The sequence below is a fragment of the Indicator indicator genome, chromosome 21 (genome assembly GCF_027791375.1).
Source record: "Indicator indicator isolate 239-I01 chromosome 21, UM_Iind_1.1, whole genome shotgun sequence".
Classification (NCBI taxonomy): Eukaryota; Metazoa; Chordata; class Aves; order Piciformes; family Indicatoridae; genus Indicator; species Indicator indicator.
In genome coordinates this window covers 15969534-15994659 of record NC_072030.1, presented here as the reverse complement: position 1 = coordinate 15994659, position 25126 = coordinate 15969534, and positions in this window count along the sequence as shown.

The window sequence follows — 25126 nt, the reverse complement described above, 5'->3', positions numbered from 1 at the left end:
GTTCTATCAGTATTGCAAACAAGTTCCAGCTTCGTGCAATGACATCAAATTGCCATATTTCAGCTTTCCTGAAGCACCTGTCCCTGACAGTGCCAAGCTACCCAGAGAATTACAGGGGGAAGAAATGAGGGAGACCATTTTCCATGCGTGGTGACAAATATACCCTTCTGATTCCATACTGCAAACAGTCCCCCTGTGCCAATTTCGGAGGAGAAATAAAGGAAAATAGGGTTCAGACGATGCTACAAGCCTGAAAAATGTGTCTGGACCACAGAAGAAAGGCATAAGTGGAAGATTTGTGGCTCTGGAGGTTTTTAAAGCTATAGGGTCCAAATGGCTGCTTTGCTTCCATGGTTTAATAGAAAAGCAGTTTTGAAGAGAAGTAGCAATCAGAGCTGAGAGGGGGTTAGCTGAAGATCCACAGCTGTAGGATGGAAGCTGGATACCCACTTAGCAGAAGGTGATATGGTGGTTGTGGAGATGAGGATAATCCTGAAGCCAAGCAATATGTGCCCTCCAAAATACCCACACCACTTCTCTTCACTTGAGTCCTGACAGTTACAGGGTTTCACAGAATCTCAGCATGGAAGGGACCTCTGCAGATCACCCAGTCCAAGCCCCCTGCTAAAGCAGGGTCACCTAGAGCAGGTTGCACAGGACAGCATCCAAGAGAGTTTTGAATGACTCCAGAGGTGAAGACTCCACCACCTCTCTGGGTAGCCTGGTCCAGTGCTCTACCACCCTCAAAGTAAAGAAGTTCCTCCTCATGTTTAGATGGACTTCCTAATGTTCAAGTTTGTGCCTGTCACCTCTTGTGCTGTCACTGGGCACCGCTGAAGAAAGCCTGGCCTCATCCCACTGGCCCCATCCTCCTGGCCCCATCCTCCTGGCCCCCACCCTTGAACTACTGGTAAGCATTGCTAAGATCCCCACTCAGCCTTCTGAGGTTTCTGAGTTTTCTAGGCTAAAAAGCCCCAAGTCCCTCAGGTTTTTATCTCATATGATAGGTGTTCTAGTCCTCTAATTACCTTTGTAGCCCTTTGCTGTACCCTCTCAAGCAGTTCCCTGTCCTTCTTGAGCCAGGAAGCCCAGAACTGGACCTAGTACTCCATACTGCTGGCTGGATGTGAAGGCATTTTTCTGGAGGAAGGCATATCAACAAGATACACCCCCACTGCCTGGAGGGAGAAAATGGTCTCCTCTCTCTTTGTAGGTACAGTGAGGAGTGAAGGTACTGATGGCTCTGGAGAGTCCATCCTTTTACTGATTATTTTTTTTAGTGTTCTGTACAGTTACAATTGTGGGAGTGACTCTTTCACTGCTCAGGGCACATCTGCATTTCCTCAGTTCAAGGAAGCTGGCCCTGCTTTTGAGGAGCAACATCATATTTTGACAGGTAAAGAACAGATCCTTCGTGACTCCAGATATCAATCACAGCTCAAGGAGGTACTTTAGAAGGTTCCTGGCTGCTAATCTTCTGGAAGTGTTTAGAATGTAGCAGTAATTGTAAATCTGGTGGGTGAGTTGTGCTGGAGAAGAGCTGTATGTTGGGATGGGCAATTCACAGACTATTTCTGAGACTTCAGGACCCCCCCACATACTTCTGTTTAGCCTTCCCTATACATATGTTGTACCTATCTTGGCAAGTGTCTTGATGGTATTTCAGAGAATCCCCAAATGCCAGAGTGGTAAGAGTTGGAAGAGACCCTAGGAGATAATCTAGCCCCAAACCCCCTGCTAAAGCAGGGCATCCACAGCAGGTAGCCCAAGGTCACAATGTCCAGGTGGGTTTGGAATCTCTCCAGAGAAGAAGACTCCACAACCTCTTTGAGCAGCCTGCTCCAGGGCTCCAGCACCCTCACAGTTTTTCCTTATGTCCTTTCCATGTCCCTTTGATCGCCGAACAATGCATGATGTGATGGTGCCTTAAGCAGCAGGAACACCCAAAGCACAGCCTTTCTGCCTCACCTGTACAGCTGGGGTGGGTGAAATAGCTGCAGATGGAGTTGAGTCTGGCCACACATTGTGGGAATTTCTGCTCTGCTCCATGCCAAGTAAGCTTAGCTTGGGTCTCCTCTGTGCAGTCAGGCATGCGAGGCACCAAGGAGGGGCACACCCTGCAGAGCAAAGCAGATGGGCGTGTGAAGCCCCCCATTTACTCCATGAGGATGCCCAAGCAGACCCCAACCCCAGCTTTTTGTGCCAAATCCCTTCTCCATCCTGCAGGGGCTCCACAGCTCACCCATCAGTATCCCAAAGCCAGGATTCCCAAGGGGTGGGAAGGATCTGGTGGCTGGGGAAATCCAGCTCTTGGACCACCCCAGGGCAGGAGGTGGACTTGTTTATCATCACAGCTTGCTTGGTGCCACCCCTTTTCATTTTAGACTGAGTCAAGCCTCCAGACACCAATGAATGTGCTCTTGTAAACAAACACCATGGGTTGCTCTATTTTTTTGTTGATGTTGCTGCTGCTGTTGGGTGTTTTTCTTTTCTTTTTCCAGCTAAAACTGCCTTGCTTTCAGAGAGCAAGAGAATGCAACCTTTGCAGGCTCTTGAGCAACTTCTAAATGGTCCCTGTTGGGGTGGGAGCCTTTGCTTTCCTGGTGACCATGAGGAATAAACAGCCCAGTGACCATGGAGAGGGCACAGTGCAAGCACGAGGTTTGACGAGGGCTGCTGCCCAGTCCTCCTCCCCCAAACCTTGGTGTCATTGAGCCAAATTGAGGGGTGTACCCCTGGAGGGTACAGCATCAGACATTATGTTGGCATTGACAGCACTCAGAAGAAGGCAAAGGTTACACCAAAGGCAGGAGACCATCAGGTGCATTAAAAAATATACAAAGGTAGGCTCAAAACTCTTCAAACCTCTCCATCCTTGGTGGCATGTGGGAAGAGATGGCTGGTGGAGTACAGAGCAGCTTGTTTTTCTCTGTACAGTTTCCCCTCTGTTTTCCTTTTTGTTAAGTGCTTTCTATTCTGCTCTTTTCATACTTGTGTAGCCCTGGTCACAAATAATAAAGTCCTGGTGAAAATACAAGGAGGCTCAAAACCCTTCCTTGACCTCACCATCCTTGGTGGCATCTGGGAAGAGGTGTGGTAGGGATGGCTGATGGAGCTGACCACAGCTTGTCTGCCTTTCATGTAGTTCTGGTCACACTGATGGCTTCCCTTTGCCTTGGTTGATAGCAGAACATGTCCCACCAGCTGGCTCCTTGTAAGCTCTGGAACCTACTGATGGCTGTTGAGAGTTGCAATGTCCAGTTCCCTGACACCAGAGTGGGTGAAATGCCTCTGGCAGCAGCATCAATGTAAGCTTTCCTACCTCCTCCGTTAGATCTGGTGGCCCAGGAAAAGCAGTTAGCTGCTGGCTTGTCCCCAGCAGTTGCTTGGGTGTTGCTCTGCTCTTTGTGGAGAACAGCTTGACTCTCTTCACCAAAACTGCCTACAACTGCCCTTTGTTTGCCTGGCCACAGCAGTGGGTTAGAAGTGGTGGAACCATCTCACAAAGCAGAGGGGATTCTGCCTCTGCACAGCACAGTTTGGGAGGCTGACTCTTATGAAACTGAGGATGACTAAACTGCTCTCCCTGGGAGATTTCCTAAGGATGCTGCCTTCCCTTGGGTGAATGTGGTCCCAAGGGTTTGCTTCATTCATGCATTAAGCTGAGTGGCTTTGGTCTTGCTAACTGTCAAAAAAAAAAAAAAAAAAAAAAAAAAAAAAAAAGGCAGCTTTCCTACATTTACTACAATAGCCCAGCCACAAACTGGGACTTTTGGTAAAGGAAAAAAAAAAAAATTAAACCTCGCTTTAGGGTCAGCCAGCAAAGTTTCATTGCCACCAGCTTTGCTCTCTTTCTTCAGTTTTCCCCCTTGAAGCCACTGGAGACCAGTAACCCCAGCTGACACACTGCTTTTGACTCCTCCTCACCATGCATCAAGCAAGCTTGCAAGAGCTCTGCATCCCAGCATTTGGAGGTGTGGGGACACCACAGCAAGCAAGCTGCACCTTGCTCCTCCCCACCTCACCTTTTTAGCACTGCAAGCCGGCGAAGCCGAAAGCTAAGCTTTGAGCTTCCAGCAATTTCCACTTTGGTGCCTTCCTGGCTTTCCTGCAGCGCTTTTATAAGCCTGTTTGGAAGACAATAGACAATGGGAGAAGTTGCTGAGTTACTCCCAGTGGACACATGTTGACAATAAACCCCCGTGACAGAGGTCAAATGCGTGTGCCCAGAATAGCAGAGGGTAAGTGGCTGCCCCGGGAGCGTCACTCTGCCAGGGAGCCGATACAGAAGAGATGTCTTATTGTCCAAGCCATTGAGTCAGCTTGGCCCAAGAAGATTAATTTTCCAGAAGATCTGATCTCTTTGCTTGCTGCAAGGATATGACAACATGTCTCTTCCATTGGTAATGCTTACGGTCCCTGTAGCCATAGATTTATAAAGCTGTTTAAAATGAGTTGAAGTGTGAAGAGGCAACACCACCCTGAAGCTCATGTTCTTGACCAGGTGCCCCCGTTGGTGGAAAGCCTTTTTCTCCAAGTGAGGCACAAGAGTGAGTCAGAGGGCAGTTCCACCTGGGTGGGGTGGCTCTGCACAGCAAGGAGAGGGAGAGGGCAGGAACTATAACACGCTATGTCCTATTTTTAAGGAGTTGTAACTCAGTTCATATGAAGTCTCCTTGGGCAGGAAACCATTTTCTAACACCTGGCTTGCAAAAAGAAAACACAAAAAAGACTGACCAAGTGGAGTTTTCTTCCTTGGCTGGTCGCTCTATTGGGTTGGCATGGCAAGGTTTTGCTAGTGGGAGGCTGCAGGAGTGAGAAGCTGCTAGAATCTCCCCCCACAGCTGATAGAGCCAGTGCCAGCTGGCTCCAAGATGGACATACTGTTAGCCAAGGTCAAGCCAATAAGCAATGGTGGTAGTGCCTCTGGGATAATGTATTTATGATGGAGAAAGAAACCTCTGCCACTGAAGCCAAAGAGATAAGTGAGAATATAGGAGAGAAACATCCCTGCAGGCACCAAGGGCACTGAAGAAGGAGGGGAAGAGGTGCTCCAGGCACCAAAATAGAGATTCCCCTGCAGCCTGAGCTGAAGACCATGGTGAGGCAGGCAATCTCCTGCAGCCCATGGAGGTCCATGGTAGAGCAGATATCCACCTGCAGCTCGTGGAGGACACCACATCAAAGCAGGTGGATACCTAAAAGAGGCTGTGACCCCATGGAAAGCCTGCCCCTGTGGCTGTGTGGAGATAGGAGCCCATGCTAGGGCAGGTTTGCTAGTGGGACTTGTGACTCTGTATGGGATCCATGCTGGATCACTCTATTCCTCAAGTACTACATCCCATGGAAGGCATCCATGATGGAGCAGTTAATGAAGAACTGAAGCCTGTGGGAAGGATTCCCTTTGGAGAAGTTTGTGGAGGACTCTCTCCCATGGGAGGGACCTCACACTGGGGCAGGGGAAGAGTGTGAGGAGTCTTTCCTCTGAGGAGGAAGGTCTAGCAAAGGCAACATGTGAAGAACTGACCACATTCCCATTTTCTTCATCTCCCTGCACCACTATGCAGGGAGAGGAGGTGGAGAACTTGTGAGTAAAGTTTTGTCCAGGAAGTGGAAAGGATGAGGGGAATGTGTTTTAAGATTTGGGTTTATTTCTCATTACCCTCTCTCCCCTGTCCAATTGAGGTGGCAACCGGTAGGGTGGCTTTGGTGGGCTCTTGACATCCAGGGAAAGTCTGCCTTCCAGAGTCAGCTCTTCAGAGGTGCCAAAGGGAGTGAAGAGCTGCTTTTTATCAGGTGTGATGGCTGATCCATTAATTGTGCTCTGATAACCAGAGGATGATTGGTGTCTTGGGGATGACTGACTCAACAGGACAACCCATGGCCGTTTGTGTCCAACCATCCCTGCTGGTAAGCAGACTCCTCACGACAGATCTCATGTTTGAAGGCCTGGCACACCAAGCTCTCCTTGGTGCTACAGGAACTGTGTTGACTACAAGGTGTTATGAATAGCATGTATGAGACTGGAAGGTTTGCACAAGCTCCAGCAGTATTTTGGCAAACAAAAACTCTCTCCTTGAAAAATCTTATGTATGACTCCACAGAAAATATATCCACCTACAAAGCCATCCAAGAGAGGCTGTGGGACAGCCCAAGTCTCCTCCATGCACCACAGCAGCAGGGAGGTGAGGTTGCTACCAAGCAATGGCAACAATTTCCCTATGTTTAACGCCTATTTTTACTCTCCTTGCCTCCATTTTTCCTGGCAGGCAAAGGGCTGGAAGCAGAGGCACCGCACCCTGGAGTGGTGGGGGGATGTTAGAGCAGGAGCACAGTGCCAAGGTGCTGGTTAGGTCCTAGGCTCCCCTTGACTGGCGTCACAACAAGTTTATGACTGACTTTGTCTTACTAATGCCCAAAGCTCTGGGCCAAGAAACAGGTTGTTGTGGGGATTTTTTTCATGTTGGAGCCCATTAGCAAAGAGCCAGCAGCGGAGACAGGAAGCAGCTGCTCTGTAAAGGTCAGCTTGGTGGGCTAAATACATTTGCTCCTGCATAATATCACACCACTGGGGCTAATGGAGTCACTGAAAGACCCCAAGGCACCCAAACAGTGCCCACACAGCCAAATGAGCAGGGGAGCCTCCACCCCTCCAACCCACCAGGCTGCTGCACAGCTGCGCCCCATCCAGCCTGCAGGCTGAGCCTCCAGCTCAAATGGGCGTAGGCTGGGGTGGGGAAGGTGAGAGGGTTAATGGCACCTAACAGGAAAAAACTGGATGCAGTGTTTCCAACCAAACCAGCCACTTGAATGTTTCCCAACCCAAATATTGATTCTTTTTGATTACTGAACTTTCTGCAGCCAAATCCACAGCTCACCCATCCAGCCCCGTGCGCTGACGGCTCCGCAGCGACTGCCTCATTTTGAGCAAAGTTCCTTGAGGGCTTGGGTTTCTTTTTTCTTTCTTTTTTTTCCCAACTGGATGGCCTAGAATATATAGGAGACAAGCTAATTAATGGATATCCCTGGAAAGATACCTGTGTTCCTGGAAATTCTCTTCTGCCTTCATGAATTCCACTGCTAGCAGTAAGTTTTGCCTGAAGAAAGCGAGGTAGCAGTGACTTTCATGACCCAAACATCCCTTTGCTAGTAGGATAACATCCTTGAAGGTCTTGCTCAAGGAACTGTTTTGCTGCCTTTTTTTTTTTTTTAATGATGTGCATGTTGGTTTGATGGTCACTTTCTTGAAGTCTGCACTGTTCAGCCAGTAAGGCCCTTCTCCACTTCATAGAATCATAGAATTGTTAGAGGTGGAAGGGACTTCAAGGCTCATCCAGTTCCAACCCCCTTGCCATGGGCAGGGACACCTCACACTAGATCAGGTTGCTCAGAGCCATGTCCAGCCTGGCCTTCAAAACCTCCAGGGATGGAGCTTCTACCATCTCCAATGTCTCAGCACCCTCATGGGGAAGAATTTCTTCCTCACATCCAATCTGAATCTACCCATTTCTAGTTTTGCTCCATTCCCCCCAGGCCGATCATTACCTGACACCCTAAAAAGTCCCTCCCCAGCTTTCTTGTAGGCCCCCTTCAGATACTGGAAGGCCACAGTAAGGTCTCCTTGGAGCCTTCTCTTCTCCAGAATGAATAGCTCCAACTCTTTCAGTCTGTCTTTATAGAAGAGGTGCTCCAGCCCTATGGCATGTTATTGTCCCAAAGCTTCTGCAGAGGCTCATGATAAGGTGATTCCCCAACTGGCTAACCTATGCTGTTCCTCTTTCCTTCTCCTCCATTGGTTGAAAGAGAAAGAGAGGAAGAGGATAGGCAAAGCTTTCTTGCACTGCTGGAATGAACATGAAGTGTGTCATTTCTTGAGCAGCTTTGCACTCAGTGTGAGCCTCCTAAGTTCTGACCTAAGCTGGTTCTGCATTGCCTGTCATGGGAGTAACCAAACCTTGGTTCAAGCAGATTCTCCTTCCAGGATACTCAGCTGGCAGCAGGGTTTCCACAGATGGAAACTGGAACGCTTCTTGGTCCATGAGCCATGAGATATTTGGATGAACTGGTTCCTGCTGGTCCTTTTGCTGCTGCCGCAAAATCACTTGGTTGCCTGATGTGTTACTCAACTTTTGGCTGAAGGACCAGCCCTCTTTCCTGTTCTCACCTGCATCTCACCATCATCTGTTGGAAGTTCTTATCTTTTTTTGCTATGCTGTCTGAACTGCCTGGGCGGTTGCTTTCTGAGCTACTTTTTGGTTCGTTGCCAGCCAATCTGGAGGGGCAGCATCCTGCAGCAGGAGGGTGGTTGAAGATAGTAAGTTGTCCAGCTGGCTCAGTTGCTTTTGGAAGATGTGTGATCAAGCTGTAAATAGAACCATTCCCTGCGCTTTCCTTCCCAAGCTCGATCTTGTTTATTCGTGTGAGCGGTACCTGGGGGATAGCTGCAGACAGCCTTGGTTTGCATTTGTCTCTAATGCAGCAGCATCATAGAATCCTAGAAACATAGACTCATAGACTCTTAGAACCGTAGAATCATAGAAATATAAAATGGTCCAGGCCAGAAGAGACCTCCAAAGCTCATCCAGTTTGATCTCCCCGCAGTCAGCAGGGACATCCCCAACTAGATCAGGTTGCCCAGGGCCTCATTGAGCCTCACCTTGAATATCTCCAGGGATGATGCCTCAACCGCCTCAACCACCTCCCTGGACAACCTGTGCCAGCATTCCACCACCCTCATAGTAAAGAACTTCTTCCTGATATCCAAGCTAAATGTGCTCTTCTCTAGTTTGAAACCATTGCTCCTTGTCCTGTCACTGCTGACCTCTGCAGTCTCTCCCCATCCTTCCTGTATCCCCCTTCAGGTACTGGCAGGCTGTTATTAGGTCTCCCCAGAGCCTCCTCTTCTCCAGCTCACTCAGCCTGTCCTCATAGCAGAGGTGCTCCAACCCCCTGATCATTTTTGTGGCCCTCCTCTGGACCCTCTCCATCAGGTCCATGTCCTTCTGATATTGAGGGCTCCTGACCTGTACACAGTACTCAGGTGATGTCTCCTCACCAGAGCAGAGTAAAGTGGCAGAATCACCTCTCTGGATCTGCTGGCAATGCTGCTTTTAGGAATTCATTACTTTGGTGCAACACCAAAGGTTTGACTTGATGATCTCGAAGGTCTTTTCCAACCTGCTTAGTTCTGTGATTCTAACACCAGATTTGGAGCAAATTGGTGTAGATGACCTATTCTTGATAGTCCTTTAACTACAGCCAGGTGGAGCATGAGCCATGTGTGGCCACACATTGCACAGTGAGGAGCACAGCTTAATGTGCATGGCCAGGAAGATGTCAGAGCTCTCATCTGAGCTCACTTGATTGATGGTTTTACTCCACAGAGCATAACCCAGAGCAATCAGCTAAAAAAGCTGTAGGGTGCTTCTTGGAGGTCTCCATCACTTTAGGCAGCTAAGGAGCAGCTCTCTGCTCTGTCCTTCCAGGGGTATTTAGGGATAGTGGGGTGTTGGGGTGAAGCAACAAGAAGTCTTAGGTTGAGCAGATGAGGTGGAAGCAGAACCCTGTACAGCAGTGAGTGCAGTGTGTTCCCCCTGTTTCATCTCTGCTCTTGTCCCCACTCATTGTGACTTTGGGAAACTGCATTTCACCATGCTGGTTCTCCACACCACCCATAGCACTTGGAACATGCAGTAACCCTTCACAGCTAAGCTTTCCACTTTGCTAGTATCTTTTCCTGCAACGATCTCAAAACACTTCATACAGGGAAAAGTTTCTCTCACTTTTTACCAAAGGACTACCTAGAGCCAAAGGAAAAGTGATTTTTGCAGGAATGCTTTCAAACCAAGCTTCCTGTCTGCTCTTCCAGGAGCTGTTTCATCCATTAGCCCAGTCCAGCTCTGCTTCTTGTGGCCACTAACACTTTTTCAGCTTCATTTCTGCTTCTTGTGGCCACTAATTCTTATTCAGCTTCCCTCTCAGTGCATCACCATTACCTCCACTTTAGGACACAGGAGGACACTTAACTCATGACTTCCTCCATGGTTTAGCTCCTTTGTATCACCATTAGCCTCAGGGTGAATGGGGAGAATGTGGACTGAGCTACTCAAAGGTGAGAATGAAGCTTCACCAAATATTTAGCTGGGTCAGCCCAATAAGCTGAAGGATGGACACCCCTGCTTGCCTTGGAAGGCAGCAGTGGGGTGGTGCAATGCTTGGGACTGCTGAAAGGTGCACCAGCTTTGAGGCACACACCTTCCCCTCCAGCCAAAGTTGGAGACTTGGAGTTGAAAGCAGACTGATTGGTGTCCATGGGAGCATGAGGCATTATTTCCCATTTCACTACAACGTGATATAAAATGTTTTTAAGGAAAAATCTCACTTTCCCACTGCCATGTAATAAAGCTGTAGAATAGGAGAGCAAGTCCCAAAGCATGCTGGGGAGATGTGGATAGCTGATTCTCCAGCAATGTGCTTGGCTCAGCATCCTTCACAGCTTCACATGATCTCCAGGGCCTGAACATCTCCTGCAGCTGGACCCATCCCTGGTATGTCCCAGGTGATTGCAGCAAAACAAAGCTTCACTTTCTAGGATTAAACTCTGGGATTTGCTCACTCTTAAGCAAGTTTCAGCTCTCTGGAGTCAACAGCAACTTGCCCAGATCGTCCTTTCAAATACAAACAGATGTAAAACACAAGGTGCTCTGCTGTGACCCCTGGGCTGAGCTGCTCCACTGAACACTGCACTATCCCCCAGCCATTGGAAGGCTGGAGGGATCCCCCTAAAGCAGCAGGGTGACCCCAGTGCTGCACTGGGACATCCCAGCCTCCGTGTTGTCTGGCTCCTGGGCGGCTGGGAAGGGGTTTGGATGTGATTCATTCATTGCAATCAAAAACCCAACGAGTACTGGAAGAAAGTTCAAATGTATGTGAAATAACTTGTCCGAAAAGCTGGCAAAGGCAGCTTATTTTTCCTGTCTTACAAGAAGTTATGCAATCAAGTGATTAATTACCCATGGCACAGGCTGAGGGGTGAAAGACTAATATTCCTGGAGACTGCTGCTGTTGACCTTGTGTTATACCCAGGATGGGAATAGCCCAAACTTCCCAGCAGAATAAACCTTGCCCAGTGGCCAGCCTTGTCTTCTCCAGAGTTGAGTGAAGAGGTTAAAGTTTTATTTTTCTTCAGAGTTCTGTCCCTCCAGCAGGAAATAGTGCCATCAAAAAGCCTCCCAACCATCTCCTGGATGAAAATGAAAAAAAAAAAAAAAAAAAAGGAAGTTCAAGGGTTTTTCTGATGGAAAGGCTCTGCCTCACCAGCTTGCAGCAGTGGGGTGGGAGCCCAACCTTCAACCTGGGCACTGCTGGGAGAGGCTTTAGCAGCACTGAATGTGTTAACTGGCACCCGCTGCTGGAAACTGTCTCAGCTGGTTGCAGTTAGCCCCAGGAAGGGTGAACCTCAAATCCAATCTCAAATGATGGTTCTTGCCTGCACTGAATGCCTATTACTGTAAATTGGGATAGGATTTCTTTCTTGGGAAAAGAAGCATTGCCTGGGATGTGATGGAAATTCATCCTGCATGCAGTTGCAGTACTCATTCATTCATTCATTCTCCTCTGAAGGGTGCTGCCTTTCTGTGGTGTAGGGCACAACATCTCAAGCACATTTCTCATCCCACCTTCCATCCTCTACACAAGCCCATGTGCAGCATCCATTTTCTGCTGAAAACCCTTCACCACTTTGTTAGCCTGGATCAAAAGCTACCTGGTATTTTGTGGTGCTTTTTCTGGGAGTTTTTAGCTTTAACTAAACTAAGTCTTCACTTCTAAATGAAGTTGTGTTGATGATGGAACATTAGGGGTTGGAATGGACCTCTAAAGGTCATCTAGTCCAACTCCCCTGCAAAAGCAGGACCCCCTAGGGCAGGTCACACAGGAACTCATCCAAGCAGGATTTGAATCTCTGCAGAGAAGGAGACTCCACAACTTCTCTGGGCAGCCTGCTCCAGGGCTACAGCAATCTCATAGTAAAGAAGTTTCTCCTGACGTTGAGGTGGAACTGCCTGTGTTCCAGCTTATATCTGTTGTTCATCATCCTGTCACTGGGCACGGCCAAAAAGAGCCTGGCACCTTCATCTTGACACCCAGCCCTCAGATATTTACAGATGTTGGTAAGATCTCCTCTCAGTCTTCACTTCAGACTAAACAGTCCCAGGTCTCTCAAACTTTCTTCATAGCAGAGATGTTCAAGTCCTTTCATCATCATTGTAGCTCTCCATCGGAATCTCTCCAGTAAATCTCTAAATCCAGTAGATTTCCAAGGGAATGGTGCAGTGAGTCATCAGTCATTGCAGTCCTTGGTGGCAAGGAGTAGTCCATGTGTCCATTCAGGACTCAGGAGGACACTTACCTCATGACTTCTTGCACATTTTAGCCCCTTTTTAATACCAGTAGCCTCAGGCTGAACAGGGAAAAAGTGGTCCGAGCCACTCAAAGGTGTCTCAAAATTCCATGTGTAAAGAATAATGGTTTAATGGTCATGGTGGTGGTAGATCAATGGTTGGACTCAATGACCTTAGAGATCTTTTCCAACCGAAACAATTCTATGATTCTATGAACGTGAAGCTTTCCCTGTGTATAAAACCTTGCCCATTTTGTTACTAAGCCTTTACAACCATATTCTTGGGAGTATATCTGAGCATGTCCTACCTCTCCTGGCTGAATTTGCAGCATTAAACATTAAACAAACACCCATTGTTCATTTTTAAACTACACTCAGTATAGGAAGAGGTGATAAAAGAAAGGGCTTGAACAATTTCTCTTTAAGTAGAGGTTTCCATCAAAGCATCTTGAAGCATTGGAAAGCTCCTAGTAAAGGAGAGAACCAAAGAAAAAAGGAAACCAGAAAGAAAAAACAAACCAGGGCAAGGGGTGAAGGGTTACCTGATGTGCAATAAATAAAACCTTCCATGATCTTTGGTCTTGTGGAAGGGGCAGCAGCCTTGGTGTCAAATAGCTCCTTGTAGCAAGAAGACTGGACAGCACCTGTCCTATGAAGACAGGCTGAGAGTTGTGGTTGTTCAACCTGGAGAAGAGAGAGCTCCAGGGAGACCTTCTAGTAGCCTTCCAGCACCGAGAGGGGGCCTACAAGAAAGCTGGGGAGGGACTGTTTACAAGGGCGTGTAGCACTAGGACAAGGTGCAATGTTTTGAAACTAGAGCAGGGTAGATTCAGATTGGACATAAGGAAGAAGTTCCTCACTATGAGGGTGGTGAAACAGGTTGCTCAGGGAGGTGGTGGAGGCCCCATCCATGGAAACACTGAAGGTCAGGCTTGTTGGGGCTCTGAGCAACCTGATCCAGGTGGGGATGTCCCTGCTGACTGGAAGTGGTTTGGATTAAGTGACCTTTAAAAGTCCCTTCCAACCCATAGAATGCAACCAATGCATTCTATAGCTCCATGGTGTTGAAACCCTTGTTCAGGTTGGCATAAACAACATCCACTGCCCGTCTCTCATCCAGCCAGCCACTCATCTCATTGTGGAAGGCTATCACAATGGCCAGGCATGACTTCAGCATATCAAATCCACCAGAGTGTGAGGCTTTGAGAAAGGGAACCACACCTCCTCTCCCTCAGGCCTTGGTTTTCATAATAGTTGGAGGGAAATTGGTGTTTTTAGCTTTTGTTGTAACTAAGAATGGTCATCTCCCTTCTGGGGAGTTAGGTAGGAAAGGCAGAACTTACTGTAAAAGCTTAGTTCTGTGTGCTCAAATTTTTAGTCTCTGCTTTGGCATGGACTTAGAAAAATAATAATCATTTAAAAATAAACTTAGCTATTGTATTTAACCTTGGCCCCTGCAGCCAGTGGTATTTTGTGAGACGTTCCAGCTATCCACAGATTCTTTTCACCGAAGCTTCCCTTCAGGAAACAAAATAAATTAATGATACAAACAGGAAGCAGCTGTCTTTTCCTAAATAATAATTAAAATGGGGTCCCCTTAGCTGAAGGGGGAATAAAGGGGAGGGGAAAAGACCTGGAATATTGTGGGTTTAACTTTGACCAGCCTTCAGAGGACAGGCTTAGAATAGCAGCACAAGCTTGCGTGGCCAGGAGGAATTATTTTCTTAGGAGCTGGGTTTGGCTTTAAAAAAAAAAATTTATATATAAAAATAAAACAAAATAAAACAAGAGAAAGGTCTGGACAAGGGGCAGATGAGCAAGACAAAGGAATGTTGCTCGCTCAAGGCACACAGGCTCTCCTCCAGCAGTAGTATGCACAGGGAAAAAAGCATTAATCATCGTAATCATTGATGCTGCTCTTCAGTGGCTTTCATCTCCTATCAGCCATCACTAGGAAATTCCAGGGTGTTCCTGATAGGTTTGGGGGTTTGTTGGTTTTTTGTTTGGGTTTTTTTATTTTGTTTTGTTTTGTTTTTTTTACTATTGTTGTTTTTGTCCCAGACTGTTGACTTGACACAGTTCCTTGAAATTCCACTCCAAGAAGGACAAGAGGAAATTCTTGGCTCCTTCCAGCCGGCTGGGAGGAGGAGGTGGTGGCAATGAGCGTGGTACCACTCAGGGGCTTTTTCTGCTGCTGCCCCCAGGGCTTCCAGAGGTGGAGGGACCTTTTCCCTGTGGGATTAACAGCTGAGCTTGTGGGTGACCACAAAGACATATTGGCCAGAGGTGAGGAAAGCAAAGGGCATAGCCACAACCAGCAAAAGCCATCAGCAGCACAAGAGCAAGGATTTTTTATCTGTTATTACACTTGGGTGAAGCTGTGTCAGTGCATAGGGGAGGGTGCATTCATTAACAGTGTGAAATAAATCTTCAGTAAAAAAAAAAAAAACCCACAAACCAAACCAAACCAAACCAGGTTTGAGTTTGCTCCATCTCAGGAGATAATGTCAATCCATAACTGTGCAACATGGCCTGGAGAGAAGACTCAGGATGCAGCCTGAGTTGGTGCTCTGCCATCTGCTCGAGTAGGTGGTACTGGGTGACTGGTGGTGCTGATCGTCCAGGAGTGACTTAATGGAAGTTTCATGACTGCAACCAGAAAACCTGTGCCATAAACCCAGTGGGTTAGCTAGTGCCACCTCCCAGAATATAGAATGGGTGGGATAAACAAGGTTTGTGTTTTGTTTGTGAGATTTCAGGGCTCTGCTTGGCAGGCAGAGAACCTTCTGCCCACTCACAAACATATCACTGAGCTGCTGAGTGTGGCAGGGATTTAGAGATGAAAATGGAGATGCCAGAAAGGTTGGTGACAAGCACCATGACTCCTTCTGGTATTTGAAGGTATCATGATACTATCATGGATACCAGTGTCTATATTATTTGAGGTATGGAAACTCCAGAAAGACCTCATGCCATAGACTCTTGCACACAAATCATAGCTGGTACTGATTATGACTTAAATGCTTTTTAGAACTGGTTGCTTTTAATGTGGGAAGGCAATAAGGCACCTGGATGTGAAGACTTTGGCATTGTCACAGAATTACAGAAAGACTGGGGTTGGAAAGGAACTACAGAGATCATCTAGTCCAACTTCCCTGCCAGAGCAGGGTCACTGAGAGCAGGTTGCACAGGACAGCATCCAGGTGGGCTTGGAATGATTCCAGAAATGAAGACTCCACCACCTCTCTGGGCAGCCTGGTCCAGTGCTCTACCACCCTCAAAATAAAGAAGTTCCTCCTCATGTTTAGATGGACTTCCTAATGTTCAAGTTTGTGCCTGTCACCTCTTGTGCTGTCACTGGGCACTGCTGAAGAAAGCCTGGCCCCACCTGGCCCCTTCCTGACAGCCACCCTTGAAGTATTCATAAGCATTGACAAGGTCCCACCTCAGTCTTCTCTAGGCTAAAAAGCCCCAAGTCCCTCAGCCTTTCCTCATAGGAGATATATTCTAGTTCCCTCACCATCTTCGTAGCCCTTTGCTGTACTCTCTCAAGCAGTTCCCTGTCCCTCTTGAACCAGGGAACCCAGAACTGAACCCTGCTCTCCAGATGAGGGCTCACCAGGGTAGAGTAAGAGTAGAGAGGAAGCAGAATCTCCCTCAATCTGCTGGACATGATCTTCTTCATTTACCCCAGGATGTCACTGGTCTTCTTGGCCACACATCCACGTGGTCCCTGTACTCTGCACTCAGTGGCTTTATTATCTATACAGTGTTTCTTCTATCTTCTCATTACACCTTGTCCAAGTTCAGCTGGCATCCTCTGAGTGAAGCCAGCAGTAATACACACTCCTTTTTAACTGGGCAGAGCAGTCTCCTGCCAGTCCTATACCTGTAAGGCTGAGGGGACAAAGCTGATCTCCTGGTGGAACTGCAAATGCTTCTTTTAGCAGCATGCTGCTAAGAAGTGTAGGGAAGTTCAGTAAGGAATGTCCAGACACTTGGCAGTCTTCCCCAGGTTGCATGGAAAACTTTTTTCATGGAAACCCTAACCCTAACCTTTTCCATAGAAAAGTTTATCTTGAGTTACCTTCAGATAAAGATGCTGTCTTCACAGTCCCCATGGAAAGTCCCATCCATGTCGTTGCTGTGAAAGGGAAATCTGCTATGGGCCTCTGAAGGAAAACATAACATTGAAAATTGAGGATTTTGCAGTTCCCTATTGGAAGTACAGTTTTGTCCCTGAATTCAATTTCCTGTTCTCAGGATCTCTCTTGTAACACCCATTAGTAGACAACATGTCAAGTTGGCATCTTCTGTGCCATGTGGGTCCTGAGCCAAAGAGGTCTCCTTCACGTGCTCAGAAAGAATTCAGGAGACCTGAGGTATTCTGGGCAAACACAGCTCTTAGGACAGAAAACTTCAAGGACAACAAAAGGAGGAGTAAATATTTCTCCAGTGATACAGAATTGATTCCATAGGGTGCCAAGAAGCCAAGCAGGTGGCAGTGTGGACAATGGCTTTGGGTTTGTGTGCCTTGCATGCAATCAGTGGTGGTAAACTTAGAAGTGTTTGGAGAAAGCACATTTTAATCCATGTTTGGACTCACCAAGCACACACAAAAGGGGATTAAAAAGGAGACATACGTCATTCCAGGCCTCTTGGCTCCCCACAGTACACATGCCCTCATTTTTAGTTCAAACTAAATGAATCTATTAAGGTACAGGAAACCTAATTTCACATCTGAGTCTTCTTGGGCAGAGGCTGGAATACCGAAAAAGGCAGCAGGGTCTTTATCACAATGTACAATTCAAGGGAAGTGAGAGGTATTATTCATGTGGGTGTGACCTGCTGGCCACACTGATTCACTCTTCCACTCCAAAGCCCTCCCTCGTCCTTCCGAAGCTTTACAGCAGCTCAGGGGCCACCTCTGCGAGGGGCCTTATTTGGTGAAGAGGGCTACATATTTTGGCCTGCCCTCTTTCCTCCCTGCTACAAGTTGTTGTTGTGGAAATGGCTCACAGAGGGGTGCTTTGCTTTTTTTTTTTCTTTTTTTTTTTCTTTTTTTTGGGGGGGGTTTGTTTTGTTTTCATGCCACTTAAAGATTAGGCTTCCTGTGGCTAAGAATAGCTCCTGCCGTTATGTGAGCAGCAGCAAAGAGTAAAAGGAGCATCAACAACGTGAATGTCACCGGAGGGGAAAGTCCCACTCCACCCCTCACAACTGCAGACCACTTTTGGAGATCTCTGGGTGACACTTGGCTAAATTTGAAGCTTCCTCAGTGAGATCCACAGCTGGTGTGACAAGAGGGATAGCAAAGCGTTCTGCACCATCCCTGCAGTAATGTGCTGATGATCAGGTGCCATCAACCCCAAGGGAGCTCTGAATGGTGACAGATGGCTTGCTGTGGAGTCCCCAGAACTCTTGAACTATTTATCTCAGCATCATGGAATGCATTGGGTTGGAAGGGACCTCCAGAATTCAGCCAGTCTAACCCTCCTTCAGTCAGCAGGCACACCCCCAACTAGTTCAGCTGGGCATGAGTTCACAGGATCACAGGGGTTAGGAGCTGGAAGGGACCTCCAGAGATCATTGAGTCCAAACCCCCTGCCAGAACAGGACCATAGAATCCAGCACAGGTCACACAGGAACACATGCAGATGGGTCTTGAAAGTCTTCAGAGAAGGAGACTCCACAGCCTCTCTGGGGAGCCTGTTCCAGTGCTCTGTGACCCCCAGAGTGAAGAAGTTCCTCGTCATGCTGAGGTGGAACCTCCTACCTATGCTGTAGTTTATATCCATTCACAACTCCATCAAACTTGACCTTCAGTGTCTCAAGTTGTGGATCCTCCACCACCTCCCTGGACAACCTGTTTCAGTATTCTACCACTGTCATATTCTTCCTAAAATCTTGAACTGATGTATTTACCTCAGAAGATAGCTCTTGGTGTAGCCACTCATGTTTTGCCCCCTGAGTGTTTAGGAGAGAGAACAGGATCTATGAGCTCCAGCTACTCAGGATGGGCTCTGTCTTTTCTCTCTCTTTTTTTTTTTTCAGACCAATTTTTTTAATCTAATTCCCCTTCAGAGGTCCCTGCTATCCTGATTGCTCATGGCTTACAGCAGCTTCTCAAAGTCACAGCAAAGAGACCCAGGACAGGAGACCTCAAAGGAGCAGCTGGGAAGATGTGAAGGGAAAGCTAACAAGGCTGCTCGGTTGTTATTCACAGACTCATCTTTCAAAGAGTGTTTTCCAGGGAAGATTGGGGTGAGAAAGGCTCTGACTGTTATCACTACAAATAAATCCTTTAGAACATATCACAAGTAGGATGAATCAGGTCCCAGAGCAGTCCATCTGAGATATGTGCTGTCTTGACAGCTTCAGCATCTCTTAACACAGATGCCAATAAGGACTCAATTTCCACAGCTGAACTCAGAACCAAGTGGGCAAACTGGTGAGCAGAATTCTAATTTGCTGCCAACAACTGGTTTCACAACCATTTCAACATTGTCTCCTGAGGTGGGAACAAACAGAACAACAAGGAGGCAAGAGGGGTAGCAGCATCCAACATCAATATTGTTTCCAATTACTTGGTAGCATCAACCCCCAAGAGTGGTAGACTGCTCAGAGATGATGGAGATGGCAGACAGCACAAACTTTAAGTTATCCAACAAATTTTTCTACCAACACTCAGGATCTTAAGTTGCTTGATCAAATGTGACCTGGAAGGTGGTGTGTGCAGTGCCTGAGCTGTGGTGAACAGAGAGTGAGTGAGCTGCTTGAAAATGGTGACCTTTGGGAAGTAAGCATGCAAGAAGAGGATAAAGCCATCCCTCGTGAATATCATAGCACATAAGGACATAAAAACAGCCCCAGTGGGTCAGACCAAAGGTCTGGCTAACCTAACATCTACACCTCAGCAGGGCCCACGAGGAGAAGCCTAGGAAGAACTAAGAACAAGGGCAAACATATACAGTATTTCCCCTCAGTGCTCTCCCAGCCTCCAACTATTTTCAGCTCAGGAACTTCCTGAGCCAGATACAGTTTCTATGTATTTAGTAACTCTCAGTGGATTTATCTTCCGTGAACTCTCCTTGAATCCATGTAAACTTCTCCTACCTACAACATCCTCTGGTAAGAAGATCCTCAAATCTGCTACCTGTTGCATGAAGATTCATCTCCTTCTGTTTGTTTTTCAGCCTGGCTCCTACTGTATTCATCTAAAGCTGCTTGATCTTGTACAGGAAGAGACAGCAAAGCCAGCCCTGCTCCCATGCTGCTCACAAACCTCTCTTGTGTACCTCCTATTTCTTTCTCAAACTGAAGATACCTCTTTCAGTTGGCATGGAACTAAGCCCTAAGGTGGAACTTGTGAAGGGCTTGGGCTGGGCAGTGCGCTGGGCAGGGACTGGCTAGAAAGCAGCCCTGAGGAGAGGGACTTGGGGGTGCTGGTGGACAAGAAGCTCAACAGGAGCTGTCAATGTGCACTTGCAGCCCAGAAAGCCAACCAGAGCCTGGGCTGCATCAGGAGAAGTGTGGCCAGCAGGGCAAGGGAGGTGATTCTCCCCCTCTGCTCAGCTCTGCTGAGACCCCTCCTGGAGTACTGCATCCAGTTCTGGAGCCTCTATTACAAGAGGGATCTGGACATGCTGGAAGGTGTCCAGAGAAGGACCACCAGGATGAGCAGAGGGCTGGAGCACCTCTCCTATGAGGACAGACTGAAAGAGTTGGGGCTGTTTAGTCTGGAGAAGAGAAGGCTCTGAGGAGACCTTATTGTGGCTTTTCAATATCTGAAGGGGGCCTACAAGAAGTGAGGGACTTTTTAGGCTATCAGGTAGTGATAGGACTGGGGGGAATGGAATAAAGCTGGAAGTGGGGAGATTCAGGCTGGATGTGAGGAAGAAGTTCTTCCCCATGAGAGTGCTAAGAGCGTGGAATGGGTTGTCCAGGGAGGTGGTTGAGGCTCCATCCCTGGAGGTGTTTGCAGCCAGGCTGGATGAGGCTCTGGCCAGCCTGATGTAGTGTGAGGTGTCCCTGGCCATGGCAGGGGGGTTGGAACTGGCTGATCCTTGTGGTCCCTTCCAACCCTGAGTGATTCTATGATTCTATTTTTATGTGTGGCCTGACTTGCCCTCGGGCTCCAAAGGGTCTTGTTGCGCCCTGCAGTTGTGAATGAAAGCCTCCAGCCTGCTCGGAGCTTGAGTTCCAGCTCTAATGCTGCGAGCGTCACGCGTTGGCAGAGCTGTGGGGATATAAATAATAGCCTGCACTCAAGTCCCAGGGAGGAACAGTTCCTAACCATGCTGTACGCCTGCACGAGCCATTCCTGGAAGCCTCTTCATGCTCCTATCCTCCCTTACACATCCCCAACTTTGCCAGGAACCCATACTCCCAGCTCCGCTTCCAGAGGTCTTCTGAGGTTATTCATGTCTACAAGCTGCTCTTTGTGGACAGACTTCAGGAGCTTCTGGCAGTGACCAGCAGCTTATCCCTTTCTCTCATTGCACTGGCATGGAAATCCATTGTGAGTGCCCAGGGAAACCAAGAGCCTGCCACCTGCATAGATGTGGCTGAGTAGCTACCAAAAGCATAGTGTGCTCTCTGCTCTGTGTTGTGGTGACCTCTGAGCATGCCATCGAGAATAATCCCATGCAGGGAACCAGGAATAGAAAGAAAGGAAGGATGCATTTTAGGTAAATGGAGTCAGAAAGTCTGCAAGATTAATTCCTTGAAGTGGTTTGAAAGATGAAAAAACGTGACTCACTTCCAGGGGGAACTGGTTTTGCTGGGCTGGACTGAGGGCAGTATTGTGTCTTAGGCAAGTACATGGTCACCATTAGGCTTTGCTGACATCCAGGTGGATGGGTTGTAGTGAAGGGGGAAACAGTCTCTTCATCCAAGCAACAAGTGACAGACAAGAGGAAATGGCCTCAAGTTGCCCAAAAGGGGGTTTAGGTTGGATAGTGGGAAAAATTTCAACATGGAAAGTGTGGTTAAGCCCTGGAACAGGCTGCCCAGGGAAGTGATGGAGTCACCATCCCTGGGGTGATTTAAAATCCAGGTCTATGCAGCACTGAGGGACATGGTTTACTGGTGGGCTTGGCTGTGCTGGGTTAACAGCTGGACTCCTAGATTTTAAAGGGCTTTTCCAACCTCAATGATTCCATGATTCTGTAACTTACTAACCTGCATGGTGGGCACACAGAGCAAGTGTGCTCCACAGACACAGAGGGACCTCTGCAAGAGGAGGAAGCACCCATTTATCAGCAGTGTGGATTTACACATAGCTTGTGCAGCCAGCATCACTCACAGAAGGATGCTTCCCATGATCCTTGACAGAAAAAAAGTCTACCAGACATCTTTGTCCAGACAGGCAGGAACTTCCTAACTGGCTCAGAGCAGCAGTATATTTAATTAAACACTTCTCTTCCCACAAAACCAGTGGTAGCACTGCAGAGGATGAGGTAAGAGAGCTCAGTGTGGGCAGCCATGCCCTAGCAAGATGCCAGCTGAAGTCTACTCTGTCCCCTGGACTATCAGTACTCAGCTCCTCCGGAGTGCGAGGGTTTGGTGATGTTTATCAACACTTGCCCTGTGAAACATAGCTATGTGTACCCTCATTCATCACAGAGATAACATTATCTCCCCAGTGTCCTTCTCTCACTATCTCCTCTCAGCAACCAGCAATTTCACAGAATTAATCTGTGCCTGTTGACGACATCAGGTGTTTTATTTCACACCATCTTTCCTCTCCACGCGTCATTGCCTGCTGAAACCAAGGCTGCTGTTGCAAGTAAGGGCTGAGAGCTGCCCTTCATGTGCAGCTCCACAGTATGCTCCAGCCCCTCCATGCTGAGGAGACAGCAGTGGCAGGTTGTGCTCCAGTGACCGGGCATGCAGGTTTGGCAGCATGACCCTACAAGAAGCCTGTGGTGGCCCAGAAGTGTTTTTGAGCAGGACCCAGCTATTGTTCCTCACAGGTTGCATTGCACGAGTTCAGGCTCTGAATTTTCCAAACCCCTGCTCCATGCACATCCACTGAGGCCAGGAATGCAAGCTCATCCGGAAACCACCTTTCCCTTTTAAGTGAGAGCACTGGAGAGCGGGTTTGGTATTTCCCATCTCTAGATACCACATTTTTTCCACTGGCTCTGCAGGCAGCGCCAGGACTTTCAGCCAGAGCCTAAATCCGTCAGCGCGCCAGGAAGTGCAGGAAGCCAAACTCCGAAACTTCCCATCCCAGTTCCAGCAGAGGGGTCAGAGATGTCCCTGCCCCGTGGCGCGACAACCGATTTACCCTCACCCCCTCACTGCCAGCGCAGGAAAGCGCTCCTGCAGGAAAGCAGCCAGCCCCACCCCAGCCAAGGTGCTGCCTCTCCATGCCTTTTCTCTCCTTCCACCACCTCTTCCTCTGAAGATGAGGATGAGGATGGGCTGGCCAAGCTCGCTCACACCCGCCGGGGCTGGTGGCAGGGTGGCACAAAGCCTGCATTGTGCGCGCTCACCGCCCTGCGAGGAGATCTAATTGTCTTCCCCCAGCTCACAGCAACAATTTTCTGGCAGCCAGGCTTGTGTCATTATATAACTGGAGATAGTCCGACTTGTAAACAGATCTCCAGAACATGCCTCTCATCCCTTGTTTTGGAGGAACAATAAGCTCGGGGCTGGCTGACACCTTGGTGTTGTTTGCAAGGGCACAAACCGAACCTTGGCAGGGAGGGCCTCAGCCAGGGCTTTGCCTGCTCTTTGGGAAGTCAGTGAGGAAGCCCAGAAAAAGGAAGAGGCTTTAAAAACAACCCTGGGGATGTGCAGGGCTCTTTCGGCTGCATCTCGTGCTCTCCATCTGGGAGAGGAGCTGTGCATGGAAGGCTTTCCAGCAATAAGCCTGGAGGAGCCCAAAGGAGGAATTTGCTTTCCATGCTCACTACAGAATCATAGAATGGCTTAGTTTGGATTATCTTCCTCTGGACCCTCTCCAGCAGGTCCATGTCCTTCCTGTGCTGAAGCCTCCCCTCACCATACCTCTCCTCTGCTCCCAGTGCTGCCTATTCAATTTCTCTCTCTCTCTCTCTCTCCTCTCGCTTTCCCTGGGCCTCCAAAGCTCTGGGCACCGCATCCCACCCCCAGAAAGAGGGTAGAAAAATAGTGGGAGGTTGTTGCTCTATTTGAACTTGGCAGCTGCTGGCCCTGGGTGTCCATCTTCCTCTGCTCCTCTCTCCCCCACTGTTAGATTCTATTTCACAAATAAATACCCTGCATATTGACGTCAGAGGAGGCCTTGAGAAATCATACTCCTGCCGCTTTCTGCACTACACTTGGGGGACGGAGGGGAGAGGGAGGAGGAACAGAAGCAACAACCTCTTGGAAGATGAAGTCTTAATATTCTCTTAATTGCCTCCCTCCCTTTGCAGCTCTGCCCCAGCTGGGAAGCAAACAAAGATTGCCATTATCGGTGTGTCCTTCTGGCTCCAGGCAGCACAACCGAGTATCCAAAATTCCTGTTTCTGGGGAATTATTTTTTGGTTTTAGTGAAGGAGGGTGACAAGAAGATACTCTGTCCTAGATGCTGGAGGGCTGCTCTCAGAGGTCCTTGTGCTCCTCACAAGGAGCTTTAAAAGGTTGTGCCCAAAATGCTGGCAGAGCTTGGAGAAAGGGAGGCTAAGGGGAGACCTTCTTGCTCCCTAAAAATACCTGAATGGAGGTTAGAGCCAGGTGGGTGTCAGTCTCTTCTCCCAAGCAGCAAGTGACAAGAGAAAAGAAGAAACAGGCAAGTTGCATCAGGGGAGGTTTATGTTGGACATGAGGATTATTTCTTCTCCAAAAGGCTTGTCAAGCCCTGGAACAGGCTGCCCAGGGCAGTAGTGGAGTTGCCATCCCCGAAGAGATTGAAAAGATGTGTAGGTGTGCTGCTTAGTGGTGACCTGGCAGCACTGGGCTGATGGCTGGACTTGATCTTGAAGGTCTCTTCCAGCCCAAACAACTCTATGAATCTATGAAATGAAGCACTTTGGTGAAATGAAGGAGGTGGTGCTTCCATTCAGTGAAAGAAGACAAAAGACAAGGCTGTCGTTAGAATAGCTACAAGCATTGGTGGCTTAATCTGGTCATTAGGAGGTAGTTTCTAGCTACCAGAAGTGGTGAGACACCACTGGCCTGTCAGCTGAGGCAATGAGACAAGAAACCTGTGTGCTTTTGGGGGAAGATCTCTATTAATACATTATTTCATTTTTTAAATAATATTTGTTTTCAATAACAAGCTTTGCAACAAGACCCTCAGGTCCGGACTGCCTTCCTCAATCAGTTCCTTTTTAGTTTGACATAGCAGAAGTCACAGTCTTGTACAGGAGGGGCATGGCCTTCATCTAAACAAAGTGGTGAGGAGTTAGGGAGGCAAAGAGATGTTCCCCCCAGAAAAACATGTAAATATTTTGCTTTACATTATAAGCATTGGTAGTATTTCACCTCACTGCCCTGAAATTGGGAGCTATGCTCTTTCTAAAGCTGCCCAACAACAAAGCTCAGACTTGGCCGTGAAGCCAACATGAGAGCTCTGAAAAGCCACTACAAGCTGAATTTATCTCTAGTAATGGTGAGATGGGAAGCAGATATTTTATAGCTGGTGACAGGATGTGAATTCTGCCTTCGACTTTGCTACCTGTGAATTCCTCAGATTGTCTTTTATTCCATCTGGAGCTGTGACATGCTTAATGCTTGTTGTGTTGCTCTTTA